Consider the following 8,770-nt stretch of genomic DNA (forward strand, 5'->3'; position numbering starts at 1 on the left):
ATAAGTAGTTACACAAACAAATAAAATCTAAATAAAGAAATAGAATTACTTGATTGAATTTTTGTTATTTAACAAATCCAAAGAGGAACATTTCATGATGGCAAGAGATCAATACATCAGGAAGATATAACCATTATAAATGTATATGCATCTAGCATCAGGGTCGTAATGACGAGTCAAAGACATGAAAGGAGAAATAGGCAATTGAAAATTCATGATAAAAATTCTCAACAAAGTGAAGTGAAATTTCTCAACGAAAGGCATCTATGAAAACCCTAAAACGAGCGTCATACTCAGTAGTGAAAAACTGATGCTTTCCCCCTAAGGTTGGGAACAAGGCAAATAGATCTCCTCTTACCACTTCAACATCGCACTCTAGGTGGTCTTCAGTGCAAATGGCAACAAAAATAGAAGGTGTTCAGATTGGAAAGGAAGAAGTAAAATTGTGTTTATTCGGAGATAACATGATCACAGATGGTAAGTTGTCAGGATGAAGATCAACAAAAAAAAATTAGATGTGTTTCTATGCACCAACAATGAACAATCTGAAACTGAAAATAGGAAAATTCCATTCAGAACAATACCCAAAGGAGTATTTGGAATTTAGTTAACAAAAATGCAAAGCCTGTACACTCAACCCACTGAACATTGCTGAAGATCTAAATACATGGAAACATTATAACATGTTCATGGGTTGGAAGACTCAATATTATTAAGATGGCCATTCTCTGGGAATGCAAGCTGGTGCAGCCACTCTGGAAAACAGTATGGAGGTTCCTCAAAAAATTAAAAACAGAACTACCCTACGACCCAGCCATTGCACTACTAGGCATTTATCCACGGGATACAGGTGTGCTGTTTCAAAGGGACACATGCATGTTAATAGCAGCACCATCAACAATAGCCAAAGTATGGAAAGAGCCCAAATGTCCATCGATGGATGAATGGATAAAGAAGATGTGGTGTGTATATACACACACACACACACACTGGAATACTACTCAGCAATGAAAAAGAATGAAACCTTGCCATTTATAACCATGTGGATGGAACTGGAGGGTATTATGCTAAGTGAAATTAGAGAACGACAAATATCATATGACTTCACTCATATGAGGACTTTAAGAGACAAAACAGATGAACATAAGGGAAGGGAAACAAAAACAATATAGAAACAGGGAGGGGGACACAACATAAGAGACTCTTAAATATGGAGAACAAACTGAGGGTTACTGGAGGGGTTGTGGAAGGGGGGATGGGCTAGTAAGGGGCATTAAGGAATCTACTGAAATCACTGTTGCACTATATGCTAACTAATTTGGATGTAAATTAAAAAAAAAAAAGAAGATGGCCATTCTCCCCAAATTAATCTATAGACTCAGTGCACTCCCAATAAAATCCCAGGGTGCTTTTCTGTAGAAATTGACAAGCTTATCCTAAGATTTGTATGGAAATGGCAAAGGACCTACAATAGCCAAAAAAGAAAATTTTTGAAAAGAAAAACTAAGTTGAAGAATTTACCTGATTTTAAAACTTACTATAAAGCTACAGTAATCAAGAAGACAGTGTGGTACTAGCATAAAATCAATGGAACAAAATGGAAAATCCAGATACATAGTTCATATTTGAGGTCGACTGATTTTTTACCAGGATGCCAAGGCAATTCAGTGGGGTCTTTCCAACAAATGGTGCTTGAACAATTGGATATCCATATGCAAAAATATGGACTTAGACCCCTACCTTACATGTTATACAAAAATTAACTCAAAATGGATCATGGATCTACATGTAAGAGCTAAAACCCTAAGAATTCTGGAAGAAAACATAGGAGAAAGTCTTTGCGATTTGGGGTTTGGCAAAGGTTTTTTAGATATGTCACCAGCTGGGGCGCCTGAGTGGCTCAGTCGGTTAAGCGTCTGACTTTGGCTCAGGTCATGATCTCATGGTCTGTGAGTTCAAGCCCCGCATCGGGCTCTGTGCTGACAGCCTGGAGCCTGCTTTGGATTCAGTGTCTCCCTCTCTCATGATGCCTCTCCCCTGCTTGTACTCTGTCTGTCTTTCAAAAATAAATATTAAAAAAAAAAAAAAAATTAAAAGTTTCCTCTTCAGGAGACACCATTGAGAAAATGAAAAGACAAGCCCCAAACTGGGAGAAAATATTTGCTGGTTGTATATCTAATAAATAACTTTTATTTAGGATACACAAAAACTTCTAAAACTCAGTAAGACAAACAATGCTATTTAAAAAACAAACAGGCAAAAGTAGGCTGTACTTAGTGAATGGGTTCCAAAGAATAGAACATGGAAAGGAGTAAAGAAAGAACTTTATGGTGGTGAGGCTCGATAAACACTGCCTTGTCTAGTGATTGGGACTAATATCATCCCTGTTGATAGCGTGTCCCTCTGGTATGATGTCAAGAGAATGGCACTTTACTTCCATGGTATTCTTCCACAAAATCCACAACCCCTGTATAACCAAGAGAAAAAAAAATTTCAATCCAAATTGAAGGACATTCTATAAGATCCCCAACCAGCATTCCTCAAAACTGAAGGTCGTGAGGGGTGCCTGGCTGGCTAAATCAGTGGAACATGTGACTCTTGATCTCGGGGTTGTGAGTTCAAGCCTCACGATGGGTATAGAGATTGCTTAAGAATATAATCTTTAAAAAAAAAATCAAAGGTTATTAAAAATAAGACCAAGAAATTGCCACAGACCAGAGGAAACTAAGAAGATGTAATGACAAAATGTAATGTATTCTGGATAGGCCCCCAAACAGGAAAAGTATATTTGTGGAAAATGTAATTCTCTCTTTTTAAAAAATTTATTTTAATGTTTATTTTTGAGAGAAAGAGAGACAGAGTACAAGCAGAGGAGGGGCAGAAAGAGAGGGAGGCACAGAATCCGAAGCAGGCTCCAGGCTCCAAGATGTCAGCCCAGAGCCCGACACGGGACTCGAACTCACCAACCGTGAGATCATGACCGGAGCCGAAGTCTGACACTTAATGGACTGAGCCACCCAGGCACCCCGGAAAATGCAACTCTAATGAAGTCTGGAGTTCAGGTCACAGTATTAATGCCAGTGTTGGTTTCTCAGTTGTGACAAATACGCCACGGTAATGTTAAGATGTTAGCCGTAGGGGGAAACTAAGCTTACTCTCTGAACTATCTGCAACTTTTTAAATAAATCGATTCTAGAACTTATTAAAAATGTACAAAGAAAAGATCTGAATGGATATCTCACCAGATAAAATATATATGAATAGCTAATAAGCCCTTGAAAATATGCTCATCATTATTAGCCATTAGGGAGATGCACATTAAAACCACAATGAGATGATACCATTTCACACCCACTAGGATGGCCGTCATCACAAAGACAGAATCAAATGTTGGTGAGGATGTGGGGGAATGGAACCCTCACACAGTGCTTGTGGGAATGCACAATGGTGCAGCCACTTTGGAAGTAACTTAGCAGCTCTTCAGAAGTTAAACATGCACCATATGAGCCAGCACTTTTTCTCCAACGTGTCTACCCAAGAAAAATGAAACCATGCCCCCACACTTGGTACGTGAATGTTCAAAACAAGATTTGTTCTTTATGTATGGTCCAACTTAGAAATAATCTAAATGGGGCGCCTGGGTGGCTCAGTCGGTTAAGCGGCCGACTTCGGCTCAGGTCATGATCTCACACTCCGTGAGTTCGAGCTCCGCGTCGGGCTCTGTGCTGACCGCTCAGAGCCTGGAGCCTGCTTCCGATTCTGTGTCTCCCTCTCTCTCTGACCCTCCCCCGTTCATGCTCTGTCTCTCTCTGTCTCAAAAATAAACGTTAAAAAAAAATTTTTTTTTTAAAAAGAAATAATCCAAATGTCCATCACCAGATAAACAAATTATGTGGACAAACAAATTACACACAGAGGAATACCACTCAGCAGTAAAAAGGAGCACACCATTCATACATGTCGCAACATGGACAAGCCTCAAAAACATGCTAAGTGGGGTGCCTGGGTGGCTCAGTCGGTTGAGCGTCCAGTGTCGGCCCAGGTCATGATCTCACGGTTCGGGAGTTCAAGCCCCACAACGGGCTTGCTGCTGTCAGCATAGAGCCCGCTTCGAATCCTCTGTCCCCACTTACTCTGCCCCTCCCCACCTTGTGTTCTCTCAAAAATAAACATTTAGGGGCGCCTGGGTGGCTCAGTTGGCGCCACTTAAGCGTCCGACTTCAGCTCAGGTCATGATCTTGTGGTTTGTGAGTTTGAGCCCCACGTTGGGCTCTGTGCTGACAGCTCGGAGCCTGGAGCCTGCTGCGGGTTCTGTGTCTCCCTCTCTCTCTCTGCCCCTCCCCCACTTGTGCTCTGTCTCTATCAAAAATAAACGTATAAAAAATTTAAAAAAAAATTTAAAAAATAAAAAATAAATAAAAATCTAAAAACACAACTGTAAACCAGACATTTGACAGCAACAGTTGGTGGCCATCTATTAAGAATAAGGCACAGGAAGGTGATAGACACACTTGGGAGCAAGACTGATGTGGCATCTATGCTCGTGCACCTTGCTTAGGGCGCCCAGAAGGGATGTAGGACAGAGGTGGTGACTGTGGGGAGGAAGACAGGATGCTTGGGGTGACAAACATTTGGATTAGGAAGACGGAGACTGTGAGAGTCATGGGTATGTCATTGTCAAATGGGAAGTTTCATAGCAAGCAATTCAAATAGTGGGGCATTTTATCGCCAGCTGAGTTAGAACTCTAGGAACCACTCAGAAGCTGTGCAGCAAGCTGCAAAGTTGCTTTTCTGCCTCTATTCCCAGAAGACTGCACCAGGAAGCCTGAAGAAATGTGGGTGTTTTTGTTTTTTGTTGGTTTATGTTTATTTTTGAGAGCGAGAGAGACCGAGCACGGGCAGGGGAGGGCCAGAGAGAGAGGGAGGCACAGAATCAGAAGGCTCCAGGCTCTGAGCTGTCAGCACAGAGCCTGACGCGGGGCCCAAACTCGGGAATGGTGAGATCATGACCCGAGCTGAAGTCAGACACCCAACCGACTGAGCCACCCAAACACCCCGTGGGTTTTTTTTTTAATGTTTGTTTATTTATTTACTTCCTTACTTATTTACTTATTAAGAGAGAGAGACAGAATCCCAAACAGGCTCCGAGCTGTCAGTACAGAGCCCCACGCAGGGCTGGAACTCACGAACCATGAGATCGTGACCTGAGCTGAAGTCAAGAGTCTAGATGTTCACCTGAGTCACCCAGGCCCCCCTGATATGTTCTCTTTCAGTCCTGTTCTGCACTACAGTTTGTATCTCTCCTCTCTGTGTCCTTTCTGTAAAAAAAGACAGAAGCTGGCATATGGGCACTCAGTCCAGACACAAGCCCTGGTTTGGGTCATTTCACCCTAGAGCTACCCTCTGTGGTTTTGTCGCTCCTTATACACACACGAGGAAACTCCTGAGACTTGACAACTTGCTCCATACTGCACAGCTAGAAAGAAGTGGAATGGGAGCAAGCTAAGGGCAGTGTGACCCCCAGACCCATTCCTCCCTGTCTCTATCAAGCAGCTGCCGAGAAAGACGTTCCACGTCATTTGAGGAGCCTTCTGATCTGACTTCTGTGAGAACGTGCTGTCCTACCACTGGCTCTGTCTCTGGACCCCAGGTTCTATTGAGAGGGACCCTGGAGAGCATCTGACCTGTGCCCAGAGGGGCAGTTCTAGTGTACGTCTCTGATTAAGCAAGTTCCGCTTCCCTGAGCCCCAATGTCCTCATCTGTAAAACAGGGGTTGGTTTAGATGAGTGGTTCACAAACTACCGGTCTCAGACCCCTTTACATTCCTAAAAATGACTGATGATACAAAGAGCTTCTGTTTATGTGAGTTTTATCAATATTTACCAATTCATTGACTTTGAAGCGTACTTATTTTGAGAGAAGACAAGGAAGGGGCAGTGAGAGAGGGAGAGAGAATCCCACGTAGGCTCCACACTGTCAGCACAGAGCCCGACACGGGGCGCACAGCCATCGGACCATGACCTGAGCCGAAATCAAGAGTCCGACACCTAACCGACTGAGCCACGTAGGCAGCCCAATATTTACCATTTTAAAAATTAATACCAGTTTTTAATAACAAGTTCCCAAAACAAAAGGAAACTCGGTGATCGGTGTTATTGCCTGGCAGTTCTGCAAATCTCTCTAATGTCAAGCTCGCTACAGTTTAAGACCGCCGGATTCTCTCATTTGCTTCTACATGTAACCTCTTCCAGATCGCATGTCACAGAGCCTCTGGAAGACGCCACTAGACACTCGTAAGAGAATGAAGATGAAAAAGACAAATCCGATCCTACTGGTGCTATGGAGAAAGGTTTTGTCCCCACTTCTCCCTGAAAGGGTATGAGGGACCTCCAGGGGTCCTAGACCACCCTTTGAGAACCGTTTCAAAAGGTGGCCCGTGCGCCACCTGCAGTCAGAACCCACTGGAGGGATAAAATGCACACTGCCCGGCGTCTCCCAGGTCTGTGGTATCCGAATTCACATTTAACAAGCCGCCTCGCACACTGGAGGGTGGAGACACTCGGTCGGGAGAGCCCCACGATTCCTACCAGCCTGGTTCCTCCAAAACTACTGTCACCTGTTTGGGCAGGGCCGGGGCTCAGGCCGCGCAGGGCTTTTGCCTCAATGGTGACCAGTGACGGAAGGTCTGCCCTCCATGGTTTTGCTTGGCTCCGCCATTTCCATAGTCACTTCCTTCCCCCTTTAGGGAAGTGTTGAGGGCAGCCAGCCACCTTGCTTGTAGCTGTAAGATAAATTCTGGGCTTTCTTGGCTGAAATTAAAAACACAAGAAACAACAGGTGTTGGTGAGGAAGTGGAGAAAGGGGAACCCTGGTGCCCTGTGGCGGGAATGCTAACCGGTGCGGCCGCAGTGGAAAACAGTATGGAGGTTCCTCAAAAAATTAAAAATAGAACTACCCTATGATCCAGTAATTCCACTTCTGGGTATTTACCCCAAGAATAAGAAAACGCTAATTCGGAAAGATAGAGGCACCCCTGTGTTTATTGCGGCGTGATCTACAATGGCCAAATTACAGAAGCCTCCCTAATGTCCGTCGACTGATGAATGGATAAAGGAGTGGTATATATACACTGGAATACTATGGAGCCATAAACAAGAATGAAATCTTCCCATTTGCAACATGGATGGAACTAGAGTGTATTATGCTAAATGAAAGAAGTCCGAGAAAGACAAATACCACAGGATTTTACTCGTACGTGGAATTCAACAAACAAAGAAAAACAGAGACTTAACCACAGAGAACAAACTGATGGTTAGCAGAGGGGAAGTGGGGGTGGGGATGGGTGAAATAGACTAGGAGAGTAGTACGCTTACTGTGGGGCACCTGGCTGGCTCAGTCGGTAGAACATGCGACTCTTGATCTTGGGGTCATGAATTTGAGCGTCACTTTGCAGGTAGAGATTTTCTTTTAATGTTTATTTTATTTTTGAGAGAGAGAGAGAGAGAGAGCGTGAGCAGGGGAGGGAAAGAGAGAGAAGGAGGCACAGAATCGGAAGCAGGCTCCAGGCTCCCAGCTGTCAGCACAGAGCCTGACGCAGGACTCGAACCCACGAACTGTGAGATCATGACCTGAGTCGAAGTTGGACGCTTAACCGATTATTTTTTTTTTTAAAGGGTACATTTATTGTGATGAGCACTGAGTAATGTACAAAATTATTGAATCACTACATTGTATACCTGAAACTATTAACAACAAAGTATGTTAACTGTACTGGAGGTTTTTTTTAATTACTAATGTTGAACCAAAAACTAAAATAAACTCTGGGCTTGCCTACAGTTGTCTATTTCTGTACCCAGGAAAAGCAAGAAGGAAAGAAGGAAAAGGCCTCACGGGACAGGGACTTCTCTTCCTCAGGAGGAAGTGCTGTTCTAACCTTGGCCCCACCTGGACATTGTACAGTGAGTCAACCTCAGAATCCATGAACACCTCGCTCAAGGGAGAGTATACAAAAGAAAATTAGCCTTTTCGGGAGTGCAAGCCCTGACTGGTACAAAACAGGCAAATATGGAAGCGACTCAAGAAAAAGAACAAATTCATAGAATGCCTTTAGTGAAGAAAACCATACAGATAAATATTTACATAGAAGATAAAGGAGATCGTGAGTTTTAAAATTTTCAGAGATTCCATTGCATTCAAAAATACTGCTACTGTGATTTATTCATACCCAACTTCCAACAGGAAAAAAACTACCATAGTGGGTGGGACACAAGCTCGCATGGAAATTATTGTACCTGTCGAAATCTGTACTACAAAGTAACCTGTGCACTTGGTGTGATGGAACTAGCCTTGGCCTTGAATCAGTCACAACTGGGTCACTAACTACCCACTAACCAGCTGTGTGACTTTTCTATCGGGTGAGCACTTACTATGTGCAAGGTACACGTTAGATGACATGAAGGATTCATGGAAACACAAAAAATCTTAAATGTGCTGGAGGCGCCAAGCCTGGTTCAGCAGCATCTGCTGTAGGAGGCGGGAGGGTTCAGTGCTGGGAGAGGAAGATGCCTGGAGCACCCGGGCACTTCTGAGAAGGCCTGCGGGGCACCTCCAGCTCCTCAGCGGGTTCGGGAAGTTCAACGACGCGACCTCCATCACCCCCGCAACAAGTTCGTTCCCAGCCTGCTCTGCGCCCGCTGCTTTTCCTGCAACTGGGGCTGCGCGCTCCCCGCGCAGGGTCGTGGGTGGGGTCCCACATTTCCTGGCACCCGT

General features: G+C 44.0%; 1 long non-coding RNA gene across 1 annotated transcript; it reads right to left on the reverse strand.

The window, feature by feature from the left end:
• Positions 1-2,167: 2,167 nt before the first annotated feature.
• Positions 2,168-7,362, reverse strand: LOC113599543 (uncharacterized). The gene is made up of 2 exons (XR_003420430.2): positions 6,618-7,362; positions 2,168-2,467 (listed from the first exon to the last, which is right to left on the reverse strand). It is a non-coding gene; the product is annotated as an uncharacterized LOC113599543 (long non-coding RNA).
• Positions 7,363-8,770: the final 1,408 nt, after the last annotated feature.

This window comes from Acinonyx jubatus, chromosome C1, assembly GCF_027475565.1.
Source record: "Acinonyx jubatus isolate Ajub_Pintada_27869175 chromosome C1, VMU_Ajub_asm_v1.0, whole genome shotgun sequence".
Lineage (NCBI taxonomy): Eukaryota > Metazoa > Chordata > Mammalia > Carnivora > Felidae > Acinonyx > Acinonyx jubatus.